Source organism: Hylobates moloch, unplaced genomic scaffold (assembly GCF_009828535.3).
Source record: "Hylobates moloch isolate HMO894 unplaced genomic scaffold, HMol_V3 SCAFFOLD_8, whole genome shotgun sequence".
Lineage (NCBI taxonomy): Eukaryota > Metazoa > Chordata > Mammalia > Primates > Hylobatidae > Hylobates > Hylobates moloch.
The window spans coordinates 25836854-25858362 of record NW_026652283.1 but is presented as its reverse complement, the minus strand read 5'-3'; the positions used below and the strand labels follow the sequence as shown (position 1 = coordinate 25858362).

The 21509-nt window shown below is 39.9% G+C and overlaps 1 protein-coding gene across 1 annotated transcript in view; it reads right to left on the bottom strand.

The window, feature by feature from the left end:
* STK38L (serine/threonine kinase 38 like) overlaps positions 1-21509 on the bottom strand; it is a 148533-nt gene that overhangs the window by 84399 nt on the left and 42625 nt on the right. The gene's annotated exons all lie outside the window — the stretch shown is intronic.

Genomic DNA, 21509 nt, shown 5'->3' with positions numbered 1-21509 from the left:
TTTTACTATTATTTGATAGAAAAGACATTATTGAGACAACTGGTAAACTATGATTAAGATCTGTAAGTTAGATAATGTTAACATAAATTTTCTGGTTTTGATCATTGTTCTGTGGTGTAAGAGAATCTCCTTGCTCTTAAGAAATACAGCAGCATTTAAGTATAGAAAGGTAAGATGTTCTGCTTAAGCAGTATTATTTAATTTTATCTCAAATATTCCCAGTTTTGCCCCATGAAAAAACTTCAGTATCTGTCAATGGAGAGAACATGACATTTTCAGTAACTAGGACTAATTGTGCCTCACAGAAAAATGTGTTTACCTGGAATGTCTACAAGGAGAATAGATGTTGTTTTCTAAAAGGGCCCTTTCTTATAGCTTTTTACAAGATCCAGGTGGCTCCACTTTTTTCAGACTTGTACAACTACCTCGTTCCTGCCTATGCATTTTGTTCTTTAGGTCCAAAGGCTCAGTTTCACTTACATTCTCTCTTTGATTTTTTTTAAAAGAACAATTTATTGTGAACTAGTTCCTTATGATGGAAATATTGTTAGTGAACTTCCATGGGGATTACAGTATCTAAATAATCTATGTTCAATCAGTAAGGTGCTTTGAATCCTGCTGTGTCCTTCGGTGTGAAATAATATTGTTATAAACCTTTACAATCACTTAATGTTTTCATCAAAGGATCCCGAAGCTATTTATAAGCATTAATTAAGCAATTCAACACACCTGTGATCACATTGAATATTCTCATTTTAAAGACTGGTTCAATTAAAGAACAATTAAAAGGATAGTTGATAGATGTATGCAAATAATGTGTATGTCTTATATGGGATATAAAATAAATTAGAAAACAATTTGGGCATTAGGATTAGGCCTAACCCCTTTATTTACTTATTTATATATTTCTAGTATATATAGGGTGAACAAATCCTCCCAATTTGTCTGTGACTTTGTTAGTTTTAGCACAGAAAATCCTGTGTCCTGGAAATTCCCTCAATTCCAGGCAAACCAGAATAGTTGGTTACCCTAAATATACCTTCTGCTTTTATTTTAAGTTAAATTAATAAATATTAACTGTATACCTTAAGAGCCAGGCATGGTGGCTCACGTCTGTAATCCCAGCACTTTTGGAGGCTGAGGCAGGAGGATTGTTTGAGGTCAGGAGTTAAGACCAGCCCAGGCAACATAGTGAGACCCTGTCTCTGTCTACATAAATTTTCTTAAAAATTAGCCGGGCATGGTGCCGTGCACCTATAGTCCCAGCTACTCAGGAGGCTAATGCGGAGGACCACTTGAGCCCAGGAGTTCAAGGTTACAGAGAGCTATGTTCGTGCCACTGTGCTCCAGCCTAGATGACAGAGTGAGACCCTGTCTCTAAAACAACTAAAGTTAATAGACTGGTTAGCTGGACTTGTAAACTTAAACTCATACTCTGTTCCACAAGAGTCAGACTTGTGAAATTTACATGGGCTTTTTCATTCTCCACCTATTTTTTAACTTGTTTTTTTTTTTTAGAAAAGAATATGTAAATAGTGGTACAAAATAAAATTATATGTTGTTCCTAGGTTCTTGTGAGCCTAGTCTTAAAATTCATAACAATAAGAAATAAAAGTTATTAAATTTCAGGTCTTGGAACTTCAAAATGGAAAGGTTCATTAGGAAAAACAAAATGTCAAAAAACACATCAACAGAATTCTCAAAGATGCTGTGAGGAATAATAGACTCTGGGGACAAATACCAAATATATATATATATATATATATAAATGTTTATTATATAATGATGTGATATTATAAATATGTGATATTTATTATATCACATATGCAGAGGGATTGTGGCCTGAGAGGGAGTAGACCAGATGGCCAGAACTCTTTAGAGTTCTATTTTCATGGGATAGGAAGTGAAATGAAAATCCATGATTATTTGAAGGTCTGTAAATGGAACCATCACTCTTCCTACTTGCCTCTTCCACGTTTGGTAGAATGTCAGGTAGCCAGGCCCTTACCCGCGATCCATGTCCCCCTTGTGGTGATAAGGTGGTCAGATGAAATACAAGATGTTCAATTCAGTTTGAATTTCATAGGCACAATGAATTGCTTTTTAGTGTTAAGGGTGTCCCTAAGTAATGCATGGAACATACAGTACTATTAATATAAAATGGTTTCCTTTTTGTCTGAAATTCAAATTGAACTGGTTGACCATTTTCCCCACTAAATCTGACAACCTTACTTCTTGGTCACAAAGTGGAGGATTTTTTTTTTTAATAGAGAACAAGAGCAGCAAGCATATGTGTTAGACTTCCACAGTGTTTCCACTTTCATTTAGGAATTTGGGGGCCAACCAGTATATTGGCTGGCTCCATAAGTAAAGTCTGCCAGTAAAGTCTGGAAATCCCATCCATATTCACAGTGAAACTTTCTCTTGTCTCATTCTTAAATATGAATAGATAATGGGCATTTTGATGAAAGTCTACAACATTAAAGAGAGAATTCAAGATAAATAAATAAATAAGGTGATCCTGGAGAAAACAACTAATGCATGGAATAGGTTAGAACTTTTTAAAGATATATGTAAAACACTCAGAGACATTGAGATGACACTGTGTTATGGGTGGAATCATGTCCCCCCCCCAAATTCATAAGCTGAAGTCCCAACTCTCAGTACTTCAGAATGTGACAGTATTTGGAGAAAGGGTCTTTAAAGAGGTAATTATAGGTATATGCCCAAAAGAAAGGAAATCAGTATATCAAAGACATATCTGCACTCCCATGATTGTTGCAGCACTGTTCACAATAGCCAAGATTTGGAAGCAGCCTGTGTCCATCAACAGATGAACGGACAAAGAAAATGTGATACATATACACAATGGAGTACTATTCAGCCATAAAAAAGAATGAGATCCTGTCATTTGCAACAACATGGATAGAACTGGAGATCATTACATTAAGTAAAATAATCCAGGCACAGAAAGACAAACAGCACATATTCTCACCTATTTGGGGAAGCTAAAAAATTAAAACAATTGAACTCATGGAGATAGAGAGTAGAGGGTTACCAGAGGCTAAGAAACGTAGTTGGGGCAGGGGGATGGTAAGGGGAAAATGGTAATTGTTAATGGGTACAAAAAATAGAAAGAATGAATAAGAACCAGTATTTGATAGCAAAACAGGGTGATTATAGTCAATAATAATTTAATTGTACATTTAAAAATAACAAGAGAATATAATTGAATTGTTTGAAACACAAAGGATAAATGCTTGAGGTGATGGATATCCATTTATCCGATGTGATTATTACATATTGCACGCCTGTATCAAAACATCTCACATAACCCATCAATATATACACCTACTATGTATCCACAATTTGTTTTAATTTGGCAGGGAAAAAAAGAGATAATTAAGTAAAAATGGGCCCTTACCCAATTTTACTGCTGTCTTTATAAGAAGAGATTAGAACATAGCCATGTACAGAGAAAAGATGATATAAAGACACAGGGTGAAGACGGCTATCTATGACCTAAGGAGAGAGGGCTTGGAAGACACCAACCCTTCTGACACCTTGATCTCAGATTTCTAGCCTCTGGAATTGTGAGAAAATAAGTTTCTGTTGTGTCCACCCAGTCTGTGGTAGTTTGTTATGGAAGCCCTAGCAGATTAATGTACATTGTATTCCTAAAATAGGAATATATGCTTTGGAAAAGGAAAAATCAGAAAACAAATCTTATTCTTGGAATTTAAAAAGACAACTGACAAAAAAATATGTAAAATCTTGGAAAGTAATATAAGGAAATCTTGCAAAAGTGAAAAATAGGTGAGAAAGTTAAGAAATAAGGGATCATTCACCTTAAGAGGAGAGGAATTTACTCAACTCATAGGCATTTGAGGGTACAACCCCATGGCAGGGCTCGGCTCTAAAAATGTCTTATCTAAGATTCCTTCTACGAAACAGAGTTCCATCAAAGCCAATTTAAAAAGAGCTTATGTGAAAAATAATTATTCTTGCTGCACTTTGTACAAATAATCAGGCCAAGTATAATAAAGCAAATCAGCCTTACCATGATTTGTCCTTAGTAAAAATGGGAAACTGGAGAGAGAAATATTATATTTCAAGAACTATGGTACACTTGTTATTAAATTCTAGTCTCATCAGTTATTTTTAAGTTTGTTTCTGCAATTTAGGCTAACTCTGCTTATTCCTGTGAACCAACCAGTGATCTCTGACTGCTGCTCGGAAGAAACAAGAAGGATGGGTAATGTAAAAATCTGAATCAATATTCTAATTCTGGGCACAATGGAGTCAGCTAGCAACCCCATATTAGCTTGGTTCCAACAGTTGCCCAGTTCATGGAAAGCCTTCTAATTTAGTTTACTTGGGATAATTTTACTTATTTTGGTTTACTCTTGTGGAATATATTCCTGTTGTACTCTTTGTGTGGGAGTGCAGAATAAGCTTACTCAACATTTTCTTAAACTGAATACTTATTAATCTTCCAGATATTACCTTCTGTCAGAACTCAAGAGTCATGAATGACCCTCAACCATACTGACGTTTTCTGACCGAGTTCCTCTCTACCTTGAATACGAGAGACCCTAATAGTTACGCAGGAATATCATCGCCCCTATTCAGCCTGAAGAAGTTAAAGATGAATCTTCATTCCTCTGCAACCCTTAGGATTAAGGGTTCTCTTAGAAAAGGGAGGGAGTAGCTGGGCAGGGTGGCTCACGCCTGTAATGCCAGCACTTTGGGAGGCTGAGGTGGGTGGATCACCTGAGGTCAGGAGTTTGAGACCAGCCTGGCCAACATGGCAAAACCCCGTCTCTATTAAAAATACAAAAATTAGCCGGGTATGGTGGCAGGTGCCTGTAATGCCAGCTACTCAGGAGGCTGAGGCAGGAGAATTACTTGAACCCGGGAGCAGAGTTTGCAGTGAGCTGAGATCGCACCACTGGCCTCCAGCCTGAGCCACAGAATGAAACTCCGTCTCAAAAAAAAAAAAAAAAAAAAAAGTGGGGAGAGGCGAAATGTCAGAGGTGTTTAAACCAGAGCAACTCCATCTTGAATAAGGGCTGGGTAAAATGAGGCTGAGACCTACTGGGCTGCATTCCCAGATGGTTAAGGCATTCTAAATCACCAGATGAGACAGGAGATTGGCACAAAGTACAGGTCATAAAGACCTTGCTGATAAAACAAGTTGCAGTAAAGAAACTGGCTAAAACCCACCAAAACCAATATGGCCACCTCTTGTCATCCTCACTGTTACACTCCCACCAGTGCCATGACAGTTTACAAGTGCCATGGAAACATTAGGAAGTTACCCTATATGGTCTAAAAAGGGGAGGCATGAATAATCCACCCCTGTGTAGCATATCATCAAGAAATAACCATAAAAATGGGCAACCAGCAGCCCTTGCGGCTACTCTATGGAGTAGCCATTCTTTTATTCCTTTACTTTCCTAGTAAACTTGCATGAGAGAAAGAAGGAAGGGAGGGAGGGAGGGAGGGATGGACCTGCTTTCAGTTTAAGAGAAAGAAGAAGGGAAGGGGAGGGGAGGGGAGGGAAAAGGGAAGGAGTTTCAGAAAGTCCAAAGTGGCTAAAGAGCATTTCAGAAAGAAAGAATAGCAAAATAATAGAAAAGCTAAATGAAAAAACAAACTGTCTTCAAGTTGAAAAAGCCCTTTGATTGCAGAGCAGGAGTGAAGAAAGGGAGAGAGAGAAGGAAAGAAAGGATGGGAGGAAAGAAAGAAAAATCCTAGGTATATTACTGAGAATGCATAATGATAAAACCCTAAAAGCTTCTGGAAAGCAAGTTAAAACACACACACACACACACACACACACACACACACACACACACACAACACACACACACACACACACACACACACACACACACACACACACATCACCATCAAAGGAATGAACGTCAGAGTAGCTGCCAAAATTCAAAGAGAAATGAGTCTCAACCTAGAAGCCTATGGCTAGGCAAACTATCAATTAGGTTGAGGCGGAATACAGATGTTGTCACATATGTAAGGATTTGGAAATTTTACTCCCAATGCATCCTTCCTTAGAAAGTCATTTGAATATATTCTCTAGCAAAATGGAGAAATGGAAGTCCATGGGTCCTATCGAGGAAAGCAATGAAGGGAAGTGCCAGGATAGCATCTATTTAGCAAGTTTAAGAGAGAAACTCCTTCATTTATTCAGCAAGTATTTATTGTGCACTTGCTACATGCTAGGCAGTCTTCTGGGTGCTGGAGCTACAACAGTGAGTAAGAGAAGAGAGACACCATCATGCTTGCATTCCAATGAGGGACATAGAAAAGATGTAAACAAATACGTGTGTGAGCTAATTGTAGGTATTGATAAATGCCATGATGGAAAATAAAGCAGGAAAAGAAGTGTACTGGTGCAGGTGGGATGGACAAGGACAGTCTCTCTGAGGGATGACACTTGGGCTGAGGCCTGAGTGAAATGAGGAATTAACTGGGCCACAGGAAACTCTAGGAGAAATGTATTCCAGGAAGAGGAAACAGCAAGTGCAAGGCCCAGCTATAGAAATGAGCTTTGTGTGTTTGAAGAGTGAGAAGAAAGTAACCGTTACAGGAATGTTGGGAGTGTAATAAGTGTGGTAGGAGATGATCTCTGAGGAATAAGCAGGGCCCTTCTCTACAGTGTTGGCTGGGACAAGACATCATTGGAGGGTCTTGAGCAAGAGAATAAAGTGAGCAGGATAATGGAAGAGTATGGGAAAAGGGTGCCTTAATGAGCTAGCAGTATGATTGAAATGATGGAAAGTGTTAAGGATCAGGGCAAACAATTAAAAGGAAAAAAATGGAAAGCCATTTGAAACTCGAGGGGGAAAAGGTTGCACAAGAAAATCAATATAATCTTAGCACATTATATGGCTCTCCATTGAAAACAATAATATAAGTAATTTTCACTGACTTTTAACTTTTAGGATCAATCTATAATAAAAGCAAAATAGATTTCATTATGTTTGTATAAAAGGTAAGAAGAAGGATGAGGCACTAACGAAATAGGGAGTTGGGAGATCTTATCTGTAAGGTTAATGGACAAGAAATAGAGGTTTAATTATTTAAAATTTCAAAAGTAAGCAACCGAAGAACTAAAAATGTTTAGTTAAATATATTGGCAGGAGAGGAGAAAGGTGAGTATAGTTTTGGAAGGGAACTAAATTCTCAATGATCATAGCAGGAAGTCAGTAGATAATGTCTGAAGTTGATCAATCAATCAAAAATGTAAGTATAAGCATATTATTTACAGAAGGGGAGGTAACCATCGGAATCACAAGTTCTGGCCTCTGGAGAGAGGGCCAGAGAAGAAAAGTGAGGGGCAGAGGATTATTACTTGTTGTTATAAGCCCTTGAGTCTTCAAGGATTTTTAATAGCACATATATTAGTTTGACTTTAAAAACATTTTAGGCCAGGAACAATGGCTCACGCCTGCAATCTCAACAGTTAGGGAGGCAGAGGTTGGTGGATAACTTGAGGCTGGGGGTTCGAGACCAGCCTGGCCAACATGGTGAAACTCTGCCTCTATTAAAAATACAAAAACATTAGCCAGGCATGGTGGCACACACCTGTAATCCCAGCTACTCGGGAGGCTGAGGCATGAGAATCACTTGAACCTGGGAGGTGGAGGTTGCAGTGTACTGAGATTGCACCACTGCACTCCAGCCTGGGCAACAGAGCTAGACTCTGTCTCAAAATAATTTAATTTTATGTATATCAATCAATCAATCAATAAATCTAGACCCACCAAATCCACTATTTGTCTACATGAAGTCAAGATTTTCTTTTATGATCCAGCAATAGGTCCAGGTGAAATAAAATGATCTACTTCTTTTTTTTTTTTTTTTTTTGAGACAGAGTTTCACTCTTGTTGCCCAAGCTGGAGTGCAATGGCATGATCACGGCTCACCACAACCTCTGCCTCCCGGGTTCAAGTGATTCTCCTGCCTCAGCCTCCCAAGTAGCTGGGATTACAGGCATGTGCCACCACACCCGGCTAATTTTGTATTTTCAGTAGAGACAGGGTTTCTCCATGTTGGTCAGGCTGGTCTCAAACTCCCGACCTCAGGTGATCCACCTGCCTTGGCCTCATAAAGTGCTGGGATTACAGGCGTGAGCCACTGCGCCCAGCCAAAATGATCTACTTCTAAAAGATCCACCCTGAAGTGTCTATACATGAATGTAGGAGGATGGGAGTGAAGAAGCATTAAACAGAGCTAGCGGAATAGCACAGTAGTTAGGAGCATGGCCTCTGGAAGCAGACTCTGTGAATTTGAATCCCAGCTTTGCCTTTCACTAACTATGTGACCTTGGGAAAGATACTTAACTTCTTTGTTCTTCAGTTTCCTGTAAAACGGGGGTGATAAAAGTATCTACCCCATATGGCTTTAAGGAGTAAATAAGTTAATCTTTGTAATGTATAGATAAAACAGTGTCAGCAGGGTGCAGTGGCTCATACTTGTGATCCCAGCAATTTGGGAAGCCTAGACAGGAGGATTGCTTGAGCCCAGGAGTTCAAGACCAGCCTGGACAACATGGTAAAACCCTATCTATACAAAAACTTTAAAAATTAGCTGGGCATGGTGGCACGCAGCTATAGTCCCAGATACTCAGGAGGCTGAGGTAAGAGAATCGCTTGGGCCCGGGAGGTGGAGGTTGCAGTCCAGCCTGGGTGACAGAGTGAGACCTTGTCTCAAAAAACAAAACAAAACAAAACAAAAAAAGGTGTCTGCACATTGTTGGCATTAAATTCATATTTCTTTAAATTATAAAGCATGGTATGATTTGAGGGCAATAGAAGAGTGTTCCAGCCAAATTTCTCTCTCCTACAGGTATGAAATTCCATTATTATAGATTTTGTTGAAGGATTTACAGTATTTTAGAATTCTCCATGAATAGAGTTCTCCTGAGAGGAATTACATCTTAAATTCTCATTTGCTCCAAACTTGTTTGAATTAATCAAACCCTTTCCAACCTTGATCCTTATCTGAACATAGGGCATCCTTGTTAGGTAGCTGAGATAGAGGAAGGGGCTGGTTTGCTAAGAGAGTAGAAAGCATCAAAAAGGGAGGTGAGAAGACAGTTCCACAGGGAACAAACTAGGAGGACTCTAGGCAAACAACCTCATGGTTTGGCCAAGGACCAGACTTTAACAAATAGTCTTGGCTCCTGTTTCCCCATGGCCTGTCCTATTCCTGTCTGTCTCACACTGACACGTTTGAACCAGGATAGACCAGGGAATGTGTTCCGGGTTTGGCACAGGCTCAAGTTATTTATTACCAGAATGAAAAGAAAAAAAAACCATGTTGGTTCTGGATCTGTCGTGGGGTCAAACCCCAAGGACTATGTTTTTCACATTTATTTTTGTTCAAGATTCACTGGCTACTGCAATAGACTAGAATCCCAAAGGGTGGTCCCTGAACCAGTTCAGCCTTGAGGGCTCGGGAGGGGCTGTTTGTTCAGGCAGGAAACAGCTCACAGAAACTCAACCCGCCTTTGGGAGTGGTTGCCTTGGGAGACCTTTGAATCCCCTCGGAATGGGGCCTCTGGCTGGCTGACCTCCTCTACTCTTTCCACAAGAACAGCGTCTGCATTTGAGTGGAAAGAACATGTGTACAAGTGAGGACTTGCCCCATTTCAAGATGAGAATTTCTGATCCATAGACAGTCTGCTTTGGGAGTTGATGAAATCTGAAGTGTGGCCTTTCATAGGAAGCTTTTTCAAGATTTTAGGTTTCACTTTGAGAGAAACATGATATAGGAGGAAACTGGGCTTGATCAAACAGTCACCATCTGTATTTGCATTTAACATACAGAAATAATAACATTTTAAGGCTGGAGAAGACTTGACCAGATGACAAGCTGGTCCTTCTCCCTTCTTCCTATACATGAGGAAGATCTGAAGGAATTAAGTCATGAATAACCTCAGTCACCATCTATTGAGTAACTGAGATTAAACTCAAGTGTACTGACATCCAGGAAGTAATTCAGTTCCTCTTACTCCATTTGTAACCTGAAAGGCATTTGGGGGAAACTATATAAGACTTGGAGAAAATATAGAGCTGAGGCCTGTAATCCCAGTAGTTTGGGAGGCTGAGGCGGGTGGATCACCAGAGGTCAGGAGTTCGAGACCAGCCTGGCCAATATGGTGATACCCCATCTCTACTAAAAATACAAAAAATTAGCTGGGAGTAGTGGCAGGCACCTGTAATCCTAGCTACTTGGGAGGCTGAGGCAGGAGAATCACTTGAACCTGGGAGGCAGAGGTTGCAGTGAGCCCAGATCATGCCATTGCACTCCAGCCTAGGCAATAGGAGCAAAACTCTGTCTCAAAAAAAAAAAAGAAAAAAGAAACTATGATATTTTCTTTGTATGATTATTACCTATAAAAATATAAAAATAATTTCAAATGCTATAAAAACTTTAAAGTTTCTAAATGGTTTAACATCTGTTAAACCATCTTTGTCTCATAAACACCTGTAACCTATGACATGTTGAATGAGAAACCTTCCAGAAGCAACTCATGCTGGGCGTTGGTTTAGCCCTCTGAAGTGGAGTATAACTGATAAGGAAAAAAGAAGCTCTAGGTGTCTCTCTTGAACCCCCATTCCCACCAAAAAGGCCAGGCTTATATGTCTGGGAGTTGCCAAGGGCAAAAGAAACTTGGAGGCTTAAGACTGGCAATGGCCATGCCAGGGCAGTCTAGCCCAGCATGTCCATTCTACTGTGGGTCCAAGGCAAGGATTCTAGATCCAGAGTACCTGGGAGCTGAGGACAGAAAAAAAGGAGAGGGGACAGGAAAGTTTGGGAGCAAACAGGTAGGAACCAGACACACAGAACTGTTCTCACCTAGGAATAAGCCCATCACTCTCTGACTATCTCAGCATGGATGGTCTATGGTCTAGGCTGTAAAGTGTATCCATCCTAAAATATGGAATACTAACATAAGATCAGACTTTGACAAAATAAATGCATGGGGACTACAAAGTGACTGAATGCTTAAAAGGGTGGAAGTAGGAATGGAGTGGGGAATGGAAGATGTCAGAGAAGAAAGCAAACTCTTCTTAATGGGGCAGTATTGATGAAAATGAGCCTTTGCTGCTCAATGCTTTTATCTGCCTTTCACTGACTCATCACTTATACCCTTTTTTTTAGCTAATACATTTTTAATAGGCTTCATTTTTTTTAGAGCAGTTTTAGGTTCACAGCAAAATTGAATGGAAAGTACAGAGAGTTCCCAGATACCCCCTACCTCCCCACACACAGCCTCCCCAACTATCAACATCTAGCACCAGAATGACCTATTTGTTATAATCCACGAGCCTACATTGACACATCATTATCACTAAAAGTCCATAGTTTACACTAAGGTTCACTCTTCGTGCTGTTCATTCAATGGGTTTTGAAAAATGTATGATGACATGTGTCCACTATTATAATATTATACAAAACAGTTTTACTGCCCTGAAAATATTATGTGTTCTGCCTAGTCATCCCTACCTCCCTGCTAACCCCTGGCAAACACTAATTGTTTTACTGTCTCCATAATTTTTGTATTTTTCCAGAATGTCATATAGTTGGAACCATACAGTATGTAGCCTTTCGAACTGGCTTTTTTTTCACTCAGTGACATGGATTTAAGGTTCCTCCATGTATTTTAATGCCTTAATAGCTCATTTCTTTTAGCACTGAATAATATTCTATTGTTTGGATGTCCCACAGTTTATGTATCCATTCATCTACTGAAGGACATCTTTGTTGTTTCCAAGTCTTGGCATTTATGAATAAAGGTGCTGTAAATAGCCATGGACAGGCTTTTGTGTGGACATAACTTTTCAACTTATTTAGGTAAATATCAAGGAAGGTAACTGCTGGATCATATGGTAAGAGTATGTTTGATTTTGTAAAAAAAACTGCCACACTATCTCGCAAAGTGGTGCAGCCACTTTGCATTTAGTAGTTTGCATTTTTCTAATGGCATATGATATTATATTGAGCATTGTTTCATATACTTGTCATCTCTGTATGTTCTTTGGTGAGGTCTCTGTTAAGGTTTTTTGCCCATTTTTTAATCAGGTTGTTCATTTTTAATTGTTGAGTTTTAAGAGTTCTTTGCATATTTTAGATAACAGTACTTTATCAGATATGTCATTTGTAAATATTTTCTTCCATCTGTGGCTTATCTTCTCATTCTCTTGCAGAGCAGAAGTTTTAAATTTTGATGAAGTCTAGCTTACCAATTTTTTTTTTTTTTTTTGAGACGGAGTCTCGCTCTGTCGCCCAGGCTGGAGTGCAGTGGCGCAATCTGGGCTCACTGCAAGCTCCGCCTCCCGGGTTCACGCCATTCTCCTGCCTCAGCCTCTCCGAGTAGCTGGGACTACAGGCGCCCGCCACCGCGCCCGGCCTAGCTTACCAACTTCTTATTTCATGGATCATGACTTTAGTATTGTATTTTAAAAGTCATTGCCATACCCAAGGTCATCTAGATTTTTTTCCAGGGTTATTATCTAGGAGATTTTAATAGTTTCACATTTTACATATAGGTCTATGATCCATTCTGAATTAATTTTTGTGAAGGGTGTAAAGTCTGTGTCTAGATTCAATTTTTGTTTTCCATTTGGATGTTCCATTGTTCCAGCACCATTTGTTGAAAAGTTTTCTTTTTCTCTATTTTATTGCCTTGTTACTTTGTCAAAGATCAGTTTTATTATATTTACCTAAATTATTTCTGGCTTCTCTATTCTGTTCCATTGATCTATCTGTCTATTCTTTCACCACTATCACACTGTCTTTGTTATGGTATAGTGTTGGTCCTCTGACTTTGTTCTTCTTCTTCTTCAATATTGTGTTGGCTATTCTGGGTCTTTTTCCCTTCCTATAAACTTTAAAATCAGTTTGTTCATGTTCACAAAATATATTGCTAGGCTTTTTATTGAGAATGCATTAAATCTATAGATCAAGTTGGAAGACCTGACATCTTGACCAGATAAGTCTTCCTGTCCATGAACATGGAATATTTTTCCATTCATTTAGATCTTTTTAAATTTCTCTTATCAGAGTTTTATACTCTTCATTATATAGAACTTCTGCATATTATTAGATTTCTACCAATTTCATTTTGGGGAATGCTGATGTAAATGGTATTGTGGTTTTTATTTCAAATTTCATTTGTTCATTGCTGGTATATAAGAAAGCAATTGACTTTTTTTTTTTTTTTTTTTTTTTTGGAGACAGTGTCTTACTCTGTCACCCAGGCTGGAGCACAGTGGCATGGTCATGGCTCACTGCAGCCTTGACCTCCCAGGCTCAAGTGATCCTCCCACCTCAACCTCCCAAGTAGCTGAGACTACAGGCACATGCCACAATGCCCGGCTAATTTTTCTATTTTTTGTAGAGACATGGTTTCACCATGTTGCCCAGGCTGGTCTCGAACTCCTGGGCTAAAGCAGTTTACCACCTCAGCCTCCTAAAACTGCTGGGATTATAGGGGTGAGCCACTGCACTTGGCTGCAATTGACTTTTGGATGTTAACCATATCCTGCACTAGTTCCAGGAGTTTTCCTTGTTGATTCTTTCAGATTTTCTAAATATACAAATTTTAAAGTTTTGTTACACCAATTTTTTCTTTCAGTTATTGTCACTGAAGCAGCAGAGGTAGGGGAAAGGGGTTTGTGGACAGAGACATTTTTTCCTCTGATTCCTCAGGCTCAACTGAGCAGAGGTGGAATTCAGATCACAGGATACCTGGAAGGGTGGCCAGTGGAAAGGAGAGATAGTGGGGAATGAGATTGTAATCCAGTTGTAATGCAGAACTGGCTGGTCCTCAAGTTTGTTCTTTTGCAATCCTGGCTACCCAGCTGGTCTCCAAAGTCTCTTCAGTTAAGCAATCTGGGGCTGGGGGGTGGGGAGATCTTTGCTGCTTTATCCTACCCTTCACGTCCAACCACCCAGCAGGCCTGGGCCAAGTCAAGCAGCCCCTACAAGCAATATCCCACCAATGTGTATTCAACATTGATTTGGTCAGGATATGGAGAACTGTATTATTTTTTAATCAATAAAAAGTCTAAGTAGAAACAGATTTTTAAAATAATCCACTTCTACTAGCTGAAGAACAGGAAATGTTCTAAAAAAAGTTTAATGATCAGTTCCCATTTTTCTGAAGCTCATCTTCTCTCTTCAGTTTTGTTTATTCGTAATTTTAAGAACAAGAAATCATTTTGAGAGGTATATGAAAGGGTGAGTTAAACCACTCATTCTCGAGAAACAGCACTAGGCCACCTACCGTTGACTCAGAAGTTTCAACTGACCAAGAGTGCACAGGTGCATCTCAGAAATATCCATCTTAGATGTGCCGCTGCTAATAAAGTGTTGTTTTCGGCCAGGCGCGGTGGCTCACGCCTGTAGTCCCAGCACTTTGGGAGGCCGAGGCGGGCAGATCACGAGGTCAGGAGATCGAGACCATCCTGGCTAATATGGTGGAACCCTGTCTCTATTAAAAATACAAAACATTAGCCGGGCGAGGTGGCAGGCGCCTGTGGTCCCAGCTACTCAGGAGACTGAGGCAGGAGAATGGCGTGAACCCCGGGGGGCGGAGCCTGCAGTGAGCCGAGATCCTGCCACTGCACTCCAGCCTGGGTGACAGCGAGACTCAGTCTCAAAAAAAAAAAAAAAGCGTTGTTTTCATTTCCTTTTGAGAACTGTCAAAAGACAAAATTACAACAAATTTAGTTAAGTGATCTAATTGGCTGTTATTTGTGATGAATGGATCAGGGTACTATCTCCCATAAAAATTTAGAAAAGGTGGCTGGGCACCATGGCTCGTGCCTGTAATCCCAACACTTTGGGAGGCCAAGGCAGGAGGATCACTTGATCCCAGGAATTTGAGAACAGCCTGGGTAACATAGAGAGACCCCTATGTCTACCAAAAATCAATAAATAAATAAAATAAAAAATTTAGAAAAGGTGATCTGATGAGCTAAGCAGAAGAGGTGGGCTTTATAGGCACAAAATGGGTAAAAAAAAAAAAAAAAAAAAGCAGAAATAAGGATCAAAAAGTGAATCGGTCATTTCAAAGTTACTTTCCTTATCGGGTTAAAGCAGGGGTGACTCCTTTACCATGCCAGCTAAAACTGGCCTGTTAGGGGATTTGGCTACGCTGTCTTTCCCTCTTTCTCTTTCTCCCCCTTAGTTTCTTGGAAGGCAGATCACTTAATTTCTGTTTGGTGACATGAAACTTTAGCATGAGTGACTCCATTTTGGTTTGATCTATAGAGGCCCAGTCCAAATCAATAGCCTCCTACAAATTTTATTTAAAAGAATAGTGCTGCCAGGTGTGGTGGCTCACTCCTGTAATGCCAACCATTTGGGAGGCCAAGGCGGGTGGATCACTTGAGGTCAGGAGTTTGAGACCAGCCTGGCCAACATGCTGAAACTCCATCTCTACTAAAAATACAAAAATTAGCCAGGCATGATGGTGCGTGTCTGTAGTCCTAGCTCCTCAGGAGGCTGAGGCCCGAGAATTGCTTCAACCTGGGAGGCAGAGGTTGCAGAGATTGCACCACTGCATTCCAGCCTGGGCGGCAGAGCGAGATTCTGTCTCCATTAAAAAAAAAAAAAAAGGATAGTGTCTACCTCAGTGAGACTGGAACCAATTTTTATCTCCACAGCTACATAAGGAGTTGATAGAAAAACTGGAGTAATGAACACTTTTCCAATTCATCTCACTGGTGTGTGGAGTTGATTTGGTTTTGCCAGTGTTATTTAGCATCCTTTTAAAATCACCCCTCCCCAACCCATCTCCTCGTACAGCTGCCCACAGGCCTGGCTCAGAAATCTGTCTCAGAAACTGAGCCCCAACTAGTCTAGTCACAGTTTCTTTATGAACTACTCTGCCTTGGCTCACTGACTTGAAGTTGACAACTTACTCTTGAATAATTTAACTCCTTTCTTGGAACTGACTTCTTCAGACTTCTCTTAACTTTCACTTCTGCATGTGGGAAGAAAGCAAAGGTATTAGAGACCCACTATGTAACTGGCTACAGGGTACATGGACCTTATTTCCCCCTCCCTGACAGCAAGTGCTTGTACTCAGCCTGATGTCTGGGCATAACACAAACGTAGCTTGATCTCTATTCATCACAATCTCCACCTTTACTTACTTGAGTGTGATGATTTGTTTGAGATGTTTTGCTTTAGTCAGGAGGGTATGGAAATATGAAAAAAGAGATAGATTGACTCATACTGTAATTCTACACTGACACATTGCAGCAATATTAACATTAATTCTATTTAAAATTCCACATTCCACAAGTGTATTTGGCAATGTAGTTCTGGGAGGTAATTTGGAAATACATATCAAAATCTTAAGAATGGTTACATTAGTCAAGAGCCTTGATTGCCAAAGACAGAAAGCCAGCTCAGATTAGTTTAAATAAACAGGGAAATTTATTAGGTCAAATAATTGGACAAGTCTAGGGAAGCACCTTGCTTCGGTCATGGCTGAGACCAGGAACTGAAATGATGGCATCAGGCTGGATGCAGTGGCTGACACCTGTAATCCCAGCACTTTGGAAGCCTGAGGCAGGAGGATCGCTTGAGGCCAGGAGTTCCAGACAACCTAGGGCAACATAGTGAAATCCTATCTCTACAAAAATAAAAATAAATTAGCCAGGCATGGTCGTGCACACCTGTAATCACAGCCACTGGGGAGGCTGAAGCAGGAGAATGGCTTGAACCCAAGGGTTTGAGACTGCAGTGAACCGTGAACGCGTCACTACACTCCAGCCTGGGTGACAGTGAGACCTTGTCTCAAAAAAAAAAAAAAAAGATGTCAGTAGGAATCCCCCTTTGTCACTTCATTATTCAGCTCTGCTTTCTTCCATGTTGGCATCAAGAGGGCCCTCATCAGTCCCAACCTTAAATGACTTTTGGTGCCATTTAAGAATTTCAGAAGGAAAGAGATGTTTTCATCCAAGAGTTATTATCAGACCTAGAAAAATTCCCTCTTATTGGCCCTACTTAGATCATATGATCACTCCTGGACCAGTCACTGTGCCTGCAGTGGTAGGAGACAGGGCACACTGATCAGTGCCAGCCATGTGATGAAACATTTTACCAGTTGTGGGAGAGGCAGATACTAAAAGGCAATGAGAAAGTGAGGTAGGAGGTCAGTTCTATCAATGTGAAAATGAGAAGAAATTCTGGGCAGGCAGAAACAAGTGATATCAAAATACAATGTTCATCCTAGTCTATGAATATTTACCCTTAAGAAATAATCAGAAGTGTGAGAGAGTTATGCAGTTATTCCTCACAGAATTATGTATAATAATAAAAATTCCTAAACATGGTGGCTCACGCCTGTAATCCCAGCATTTTAGGAGGCTGAGATGGGTGGATCACTTGGGCCCAGGAGTTCAAGACCAGCCAGGCAACATAGGGAGACCCTTGCACTACAAAAAAAAAAAAAATTAAAAAATTAGTCAAGCTTGGTGGCACATGGCTGTAGTCCCAGCTACTCAGGAGGCTGAGGTGGGAGGATCACCTGAGCTAGGGAGGTTGAAGCTGCAGTGAGCCATGATCATACCACTGCACTGCAGCCTGGGTGACAGTGAGACCTTGTCTCAAATAATACAATCTAGAAAGAACTGAAATGTTTAATAATAAGGGATTTCTTGAATAAATTGGTACCTGGATTCAACAGAACACTACGTGGCCTTTGAGAAGTATTATAGAGGAAAACTCAGCGACATGAAAAAATGTTCAAGGTATCTTGTTAGGCACAACAACAGTATGCAGATCATGATCCCAATTGTGTGTGTGTGTGTGTACACACACACACACATACATATATCTTTCTATATACATTTTATGCATATTATATACATTTTATCTATTTAAAACATACGTGTAAATGTTATGAAAGAGTGAAATAATATACTTTACAATGTTGATTACTTCTAGTTGTTGAAATTAGGGATAATTTTCATCATTCTGGTACTTTTCTCTATTTTCTACAGTAAATGTGTCTTTTAAAAATTAAAAACATTATTGAAAAGCCTTTAATTCCTCCCTGCCAATTTAAAACTGATCATGCTATTTCTGTATGTGAGAAAAGGAGCTGAAAAGGAGAGTCTAATTACTGATAAATAGCAATCATCGGTTAGACTTTAAGCAGAGTATTTAGAAGAATAAATTATTCACCAGTATTTTAAGATTAGCTGAAACCCAAATGTATTCTCTATTATGTCTTATTTCCATAGTTTGAGGCTTATTTGTATGCACACTGCTGACTTTTTCAGAATTAATCAACCAGCCAGCTCCATGAACAAAGTACAGGCCCAGATATCAGCACGGGGAGCGATTCAGGGTATCTTTTCTAAACTTCATAATTACTCTTGACTGTATCTGTAGAAAGCTGAATGCATTTCCATGCTGCTAGAGACAGGGAATTTTTCTCAATACTATTAGTAACATTCAGATTAGAGGAAACTACTTCAGCAAAATAGAGAACAATGAACATCCTAAATGACCAAACCTATAGCTCCTAAATTGCTTACTCCACTCATTTCAGTTTTCCTTGGAGAATTTTGATTTTGAATGAGACTTTACACCATCCAAAGAACCTCTGCATTATTCAACATCAGGAGAGAGGATTGAATAACTGGTCTCTCTCCAGTTTACCAACCAAGTATCAATGAGCCACCATTCTGGTCAGTGAGATGTAAGTGGAAGTTGTTGGATGGGATGCTAGGAAAGTTCTTTCATGAAAAGCTTTCTCAGCTGACATGTGCTGTTTTGCTCGTTGCGTTTTCCCTTCTTTTTTACCTGGAAGACAAATGCATTTTGAGGGGTAGAGCAGCCATCTTGTGACAATGAGGTAACAAGCGCAAGGTCTAAGACCATCTGCTATGATAGCAGAGTAGGAACATGGAAGGAGCCTGAGTCCTGGGAGGGACTGTGAAGGGATCATACCAGCCTTGACTGCTTACCTCTGGATTTCTTATTTGTGCAACACGTAACTCCCTTACTCGTTTAAGCTTTATATCAAGTTCACAGGGCATTTTCTTATGTCCCATAAATTAGCTAGGAATGCTAACCTAACTAATTCACAGGACATAAGAAAATGTTCATGATATGTTGTTAAGCAAATATAGCAGGTTATAGAGCAATGTACAGAGCAGGTTACCAACTATTTATTAACATTTGTGTGTGTGTGTGTGTGTGTGTGTATATATAAATGCACACAATAATAAGCCTTTTATATATGTATATTTTTAACACATATTATACACATTTCATTTATATAAAGATAAAAGATGTGCTTAAGAAGAAAAGGAGGATGGTAATACCCACCTATGCAGCTGAATGGGATAAATCAACCTCCTGCAACAAAGAGATTGGGAGTGAAATCCAGTTTACTCGTTTATTCCTTCTCCCATAAGGGTTTGACTCATGAGAAATAAAACAATCAGTATGTGAAAAAAAATTCATACAAAACAAAAAGCAAATATTTATGAATTGTATAATACACATATTGATTTGTCTGGAAAACTGCAAAGCCCAGTACTGTATATAATTCAAGCTAAGAGGTTATTTTTCTATTAGAGTAGGAGAATTCCAAATTTTTACTTTGTTGTCATCTGAGAGTTCCCAGTGAGGTGAGACACTCAACCTTTAAATTACTGAACAAAGGAAGCCAGGCAGCTACCCATGCACGGGGTAGGAGAAAGGGATTTGAACTAGAAATAAGAAAATTTAAATTGTAGACAGTGCACTGAAAAACTTTACTTGTAAACTTTATTCCTAACGAATTCAAAACCAGGCAGCAACCCATGCATGGGGCAGTAGAAAGGTTTTGAACTAGAAATAAGAAAATTTGAATTGTAGACACTGTACTGAAAAACTTTATTTGTAAAGAGGGTAATATGACTTGCCTTACTTTCTTCACAGGATGTTGTAAAATCAAATAAGATAATTACTGCAAAATCCTACACAAACATAATTTTTCTTTTTTTTTTTTTAGATGCAGTCTTGCTCTGTTTCCCAGGCTGGAGTGCAGTGGCGTGATCTCGGCTCACTGCAACCTCTATCATCCAGGTTCAAACCATTCTCCAGCCTCAGCCTCCCAAGTAGCTGGGACTACAGGTGCACACCACTGCATCCAGCTAATTTTTGTATTTTTAGTAGATATGGGGTTTCACTGTGTTGGTCAGGCTGGTCTCGAACTCCTGACCTCAGGTGATCTGCTCACCTACGACTCCCAAAGTTCTGGGATTACAGGCATGAGCCACCATGCCCAGCCCACAAATGTAAATTAATAACAACACAAAAACCAGGCTTCTGCATGCCAGGCACTGTGCTACATACTTTATAGATTTTTAACTCATTCAATCCTCTCAAATAGCCAATGAGATTATGTGATGTGATTATGGGGCCCAGAACACTGGGCCCCAAAATACCCTGAGGTCAGTTCTCCCTGATGTATGCATTTTAGAGGTGGTCATATTTATGTTTAACAAATATAGGCTGGGCGCGGTGGCTCACGCCTGTAATCCCAGCACTTTGGGAGGCAGAGGCTGGCAGATCACGAGGTCAGGGAATCGAGACCATCCTGGCTAACACAGTAAAACCTCGTCTCTACTAAAAATACAAAAAATTAGCCGGGTGCGGTGGCGGGCGCCTGTAGTCCCAGCTACTCCGGAGGCTGAGGCAGGAGAATGGCGTGAACCCGGGAGGCGGAGCTTGCAGTGAGCTGAGATCGCGCCACTGCACTCCAGCCTGGGTGACAGAGCGAGACTCCATCTCAAAAAAAAAAAAAAAACAAAAAACAAATATAATTCATTAGTATTTTCATACATTAATAAATAATAGGAAGTATGTTTAATTATTATCTAAACACTGAGCCAATTCTATTTCTTGTGATTCTAATTATTATCATTATTATTATTATTGAGACAGGGTCTCACTCTGTCACACAAGCTGGAGTGCAGTGGCCTGATCATAGCTCACTGTAACCTCAAACTCCTGGGCTCAAGTGATCCTCCCACCTTGGCCTCCTGAGTAGCTAGGATTACAGATATGTACCACCACACCTGGCTAATTTTTTATTTTTTGTAGAGAGAGAGCGTCTCACTATTTTGCTCAGTTGGTTTCAAACTCCTGGTATGAGGCAATCCTCCTGCCTCAGCCTTCCAAAACACTGGGATTAGAGGTAGTATAAACCATTGTGCCTGGCCCTGCTTCTAATTATTTTTAAGAAAAGAATAAAGAAAGAAAAGAAAAGGAGACTGTTGGTTGAAAAGAGAAGGCCAGACATGGTGGTTCATGCCTGTAATTCCAACACTTTGGGAGGATGAGGTGGAAGGATACCTTGAGGCCAGGAGTTCAGCCTGGGCAACACAGTGAGACCCCCTTTTCTGCAAGAAAAAAAAAGAGGAATCTTCTTTCACCTTTTCCTCATGTATTTGTTT